We start from the raw sequence: 6,279 nt of genomic DNA on the forward strand, positions 1-6,279 counted from the left end.
ATTGTCCTCTTATCTCCATATACATGCTGTTACATACATGTATCCCTTGCCACCCACACACAGAAGAAAGTAGTTGTGTTCTACTCTGTAGTATGTTTCAAACTTTCAGTTATGTTAATTTGGCATAGAGCCTTTATATATCCTTCTGTTTTTATAGCTACTGTTTATTAATTAGTGAAAGAAGTACTGATGCAGCATGTAAAACTCTAGATTGATTTACTTATTTCTTTTTTCAAGCTCTATTTTCAGGTATATCATGTTTAAGACTGTTATGTAGAGATTTCCTGAAGAACCAGTGAGGAATACCATTATCTATGACAATAGTCTTTAATCTCATCTAATTTTATGATGTGAATGTAGGGACTCCGATTTATTTTTACTAGCATTTCCTGGCCTAATTTCCCATCTTTGCTCTTTTACCCTTTTAAAAATGAGTTTCTTGTAAACAGCATATAGTTGGGTTTTGATTTTATAAATGAAGTCTTCTTGAAATTCTTGTCTTTTAATTTTTATATTTAGATAATTCACATTTACTGTAATTTTTTTTTTTTACAAAGTTAAAGTAAAAATCTATCATCTTGCTAGCTGCTGTTGTCTCATCTGCTCCCCCCGACCTTTTTCTCTGCTACTGGCTTATCTTAGGTTACTAGCTCAATCTTAAATGAATTCATTTTTTTCCTACTGATTTATTACTTGAGCTGAAATTAGTACACACACACACACACACACACACACACACACACACATACCTCTAAGTAATATAACATTTCATATATGGTATAAGAATTTTAGAGAGGTATTTCTCCAGCTTGTGATGTATTTGCCACTCATTTAAACTTTGTTATGAGCACTTATTTGGTTGCTTCTCTTTTCATGTTAATTGTCCTTTAGGATAGTTAATACCAAGAAAAATGATCTTATCTTGCATTTCTAAGGTTTTTCATTTATTTGTTTAGCTTTCCTGGTTTCTGTTTTGTATTATATTCCTTCTGCCCAAAGAAATTATTTTAAGGAGTCTTCTTCTGTAGATCTCCAACAGTGAATTCTCTTTCTGTTCACCGGAACAATATCTTTATTCCTCTTTCATTTAAGAAATGTTCACATTGGGTATAGAGTTCTGAATTTCCCAATCTCCACTTGGCCACATATTTTATCATTTGAAAGCTGTTGCTTCATTATCTTCTAGCTTGAGGAGTGTTTTATCATAATTATGTTTTTAAAACCCCCTTTACTTTATTACCTACATTTGTTTTGTATTTATCTTGCTTTGTTTTCTAACTCTTTCAGATCTATGTTTAGTGTCTGTCATTCACTTGGTAAGTCCTTGGTTTTTATTTCTTTCACTTTTTTTCTTGCTCATTCATTCTCTTTTCTTGAGGCGTTTGCTCTAATTTGGTGGGTATTTGTGTCTTTTCTTTTCTTCTAGGCACCTGTCTGGCTCTAAATCTTTTATAAACTAATTATTTTATGACTCCAGGTCTACAGTGATTCAAGAAATGTCATGATCATGTAGCCTGCCTGGAGTTTTTCTTATTCAACAGGCAGGACTGATGCTATTTCCAGTTTTTTCCATCCCTGAGTGGAAACAAGGGATCTAGAACATAATTCTTAGTGATTCTACCTCATTTTATTGATGTGGTATACCTTTGTTAAAAACTATTTCTTGCTATTTGGTAATTAGGTTGATTGTATTTGTTTTACTATTATTATTGAAACAATATCTTTGAACATACAGCTTGATACTCTTATCTGAGTAGGATAAAAGGCCAAAAGTGTGATTGTACACATTTATTGTTCAAGGAATTTTATTGTTCCCATCCTGATTTTTAGGAAATCTCTGATAATAGCCAACACTCTATCATAGATGACAATGTTTTCTAGTTGCAGCTTGGGGATTTTGGGAAATTGTTTTCATGGCTATGAGTAACAGCTACTCATCACAGACTTGGACCTGACATTTGCTTGGAGTATGTGGTATTCATGCAGAGAAGCCCAGGTTTATATCTGTGACCAGCTCTAACTGCATAAAGCACTTGTCATAAAGGAAGGCCTGGGCCAGGCTGGGATCAGCACTGATGAGCTCCACCCATGCTGTGCTGCAGGGCAATCCTCTGACAGCACAAAGATACTTGAGGAGCATTTTGGTATTTCCTGTTGTGAGAGTTCTAAAGCACAGACCAATGACACTCACACAACATGAAAGCACAAACTGAACGTGATAGAGATGAGTTTCTGATGAAGGCAACTTCTAACTATGGTGCTAGCAAATAAAGAGCAAGTGGTCTTTGGATTTCTTACTTTTTCTTGGTACTGAAGAGAATGCTGTGGCTGGTACTTTTGGTTTCAAATTAAAGTGTTCAGTGCTTTATGAAGCAGTTGCTGTTTAAACTGCCAATAATATTTAACATGAATTTACTCACCATTCCCCAGCCTCACACTGAATAATTTGTAACACAAAACCCGTTCAGTACTCCAAAATGCCAGATAAACTTTTCTCATTTGCTCTCAATTTGGCCATGCAGGACAACACCAACATGTGAAGGCTCTTTAAACCACGTTTGAGGATGCATTCCTATGAGTGCCACCCATAGACCCTCTGCTCCTTGTCATTATCCATAATTATTTCTGATCCAGAGCATCCCTTAATGTACATATTAAACTGGCATTCTCCTCAGTGTGAAGCACATTCATCTCTATGAATTTTACCCTCCCTCCCAGTTTTTAAAGGGACTGCAGATGTCTGGCTATTCAGAAAGAGCTATTAGAAGTTAACACCTTTCTCTCCCTGGAGGCTGGCATCTTCCTCCATCTCCAACGCTACCCTGTCTCACATTATTATCTGCTAAGACGAAGTACCAGAGCCTTCTCCCAGTTTTACTTTAGAGCAGCCGTGCTATTATGAGCTGATGGTGGGACTCTGCTCCCCTCTTCTTTCTTTTTCAGACGGGGTCTTGCTAGACAGCCCTGGCTGGCTTTGTGCCCTTGCTGCTCCTTCCTCAGCCTCCTGAATGCTCAGTGCTTGGAATCCAAGCATGTGCCACCATACTTGACCAAACTGACTTTTAGATATCTATTTTGAGAGTGTGCTTCCAGCTGGTGGGCAGGTGAGGCCTCAGACGAAAGAGGCAGAGCTGACTCGTAGGAGAGAAAAGGGGCTGCTTCCTGCCTGTCCTTCCAGTGACTCCTTACGCTCTCTTCACTGACTCCTTCCACTTCCTTCCCTGGCCCCTTCCGCTTGCATGATTTCTCTCTTAGTGATTCTACTGCTGTGATAAAAACCCCATGGCCAAAAGCGACTTTGGGAAGAATGCTTTTATTTCATCTTATAACTCTCATGTCACACTTCATCACTGAGGGAAGTCAAGGTAGGAACTCAAGGCAGCAACTGAAGCAGAGGCTGTGGAAGAATGCTGCTTACTGGCTTCTCCTCATGGCTTATTCAGTCTGCTTTTTTATACAACCCAGGACCACCTGCCCAGAGGTGGCATCCTTCATGGTGAGCTGGGCCCTCCCACATCAATCACTAATCAAGAAAATGTTCTATAGACTTGGCCACAGGGCAGTCTTATGGAGGCATTTTCTCAATTAAGATACCCTCTTCCTAGATATGTCTTTTTTTTCAAGTTGACAACAAAACAAAACAAAAACTAAAATCAACCAACCAGCCAAACAAACGCCCCACCAGTACAGTGCCAGTGGAGTATTCCAAGCATCATTGACACACAAAATGGCTGAGGCTGATGTAGCAACAAACCCAAGGAACTGCAACTGGCACACCAGGATTGTGATGGCTTTTAGCACCATAAAGGAAGGAATACTGGAGGCCTGGGAAGAGAAGAGATGCTAATACATAATTTGCCACGATCTGTTTTGGGATATGAGGTTTTAAGGCTTGTGGGGCTTGGGTTCCAGATCACCTGCTGGAAAGAAATGCACAGGAATGGGGAGGCCAGGCTATAGACAGATGTGGTTGCCCTCTAGCGCTAGCTGGAGTTTGGGATCCTCAGTGAGGAGCAAGCGGAGGGGGTGAGCACCAGTCTGGCAAGTAGAGTCTCCCATGAACCTCCTGGGCACTCTGAGTGACCCAAGCAGGTCTACCTGCCCGAACACTGACTTGTCTGAGGATGCTGAGGACAATTGTTTTGTCTCATGGTTCTCCCCATCTTCTCCGTGTTTGTGTTTAGGAAGACAGAAGTCAGGGAAGCAAAACTGAAGATGGTAAACCATGGACCACTTGCACTACAGGTCTCGTTGGTGCTCTGCCCAGGACCTTCATCTGAAGCTTGGACAATAGTGACACCCAAATTCCTGAAAAAAGTTCCTGTGGGGAATGTGCCATGAGAATATGTCTGTCAGTAATGCTGCAGAAGATGCAGATGAGGAAATGGATTCTGTAGCAAGTTACATCCTGGCCTGGGGGCCCTTTTTGATGGGAACAGGATTCAGTTTGTTTCTTGCTACTGTTGATATCTGTTCCTATTATATTTCAACACCTTGTTTCAGAGGAGTTTTCAGTCAAGCAAAAAGTAAACAAAAGCCATACAATCCTGTACACTTTAGCTATTGCTGGTCGCTGTGTGCTCATCTCCTGTGGGTAGATTCCTTGATTCTCCGAAGAATGTGTGATTGAAAAAAAATCTAAGGAATTAAGACATGGACCAGTAAATATCCCAAGAATATGAATTAATTATGACTGTGGTGATATTTTCTCTGTGTACTCTAATAAAGCTTATCTGAGGATCAGAGGAAAAAGCCAGCCAGTATAGTAAACATAGAGGTTAGGCAGTGGTAGCACACGCCTTTAATCCTAGCATTCGGGAAGCAGAAATCCATCTGGATCTCTGTGAGTTTAAGACCACATTGGGAACAGAGCCAGGCATGGTGGCACATGCCTTTAATTCCAATGTTAGTTAACCATAAAGGTCTGTACAGACAGATAGGAAGAGACAGGGCTGGGCAGAAAGAGGAAGTGATGTAGCTGGGCGGAGAGAGGAAGTGAGATTGCAGAACAGAAAGGCATATAGGTGTGGGTATACAGAAAGTAGCTCTCTCTGGAGGTTGAGGATCAGGAACTAGAGGCTTTTAAGCTTTTAGGCTTTTAGCAGTAGTTCAGCTGAGATCCATTCGGGTGAGGACTTAGAAGCTTCCAGTCTGAGGAAACAGGAACAGTTGAGAAGTTGGCAAGGTGAGGTTGGCTGTGGCTTTTCCTATTTCTCTGATCTTCCAGTGTTCACCCCAATACCTGGCTCCAGGTTTTCTATTAATAAAACCATCTAAGGTTTGTGTTACATATGACAGAGTTGTTTTAGTATAAGTCTTCAAATCAATACTATTTTTGTAACATTACAATGACCGTTTCCCTGGTAGTTCTATTTTTCTGTACACCCCACATAAAAAATTTGTTTTACTTTTACAGGACATTGCTTGCAATTTAAAATTGTCCCTTGGCTCCATTTAAAGACTATGGATTAAGCTTGATTATGCTAAAAATAAAAGTAATATCTCCAACCATTTTTACACATTGTATTGAGAGTCTGTGATTCACTTCTCACAGGCATGTACTGTTCAAAGTGTCTCCCCTTAAGTCCTAGCACAAAGGTCAAAAGATCTAGACACTTTTATTCATTTTTGACATCTTGTGTGTTGCACACTTTTTTTCTTTCTGGAAGAAAGCAGTCTGACAATAGCTCTTAGGAACATGGGTGCGTATATCTCTGACTCAGTGATGCTCCCGAGGGGACTGAATGTGAGACCTCTGCAGCATTATCTGCAACAGAAAAGAAAAAAGAAAACCAAAGGTGTATTGATATGTTGATACAGAGTGACCTATGACATGTTAAATGTCAAAAGCAAATGTTGGAATTAGTATTTGTCACACAGTCTCATTTCAAAGCTTTGTATGCCCACCTGATGATACAATTTGTATAGAAGTTCACATGGAAGGTGTTCTCTGGGCTGCTTTGAGTCAGGGTCTCACACTATAGCTCAGGATGACCTTGAGTTCACAACAAGCCTCCTGCCTCAGCTTTCTGACTTGGACCATTACAATGATTTGTCAGTGGCAGATGATTAACTTTTCTTTTTGAGATCTTTGGGTAGTTTTACTTGTTCTAGAAAGCATGCATAACTGTAGTTATAAACATGAAATTAATAAAATAAGAATCAAATCACCAGGTGAGTTCAAGATTGAGGATTTGGGTGCCTACTTTATGTACAAAGGATATTAAAAATGAGCCATGCTCCTGTTAAGGGAAAGGTACCTCCAAGACTAGTCACTGG

Source organism: Peromyscus maniculatus, chromosome 1 (assembly GCF_049852395.1).
Source record: "Peromyscus maniculatus bairdii isolate BWxNUB_F1_BW_parent chromosome 1, HU_Pman_BW_mat_3.1, whole genome shotgun sequence".
NCBI classification, from domain to species: Eukaryota; Metazoa; Chordata; class Mammalia; order Rodentia; family Cricetidae; genus Peromyscus; species Peromyscus maniculatus.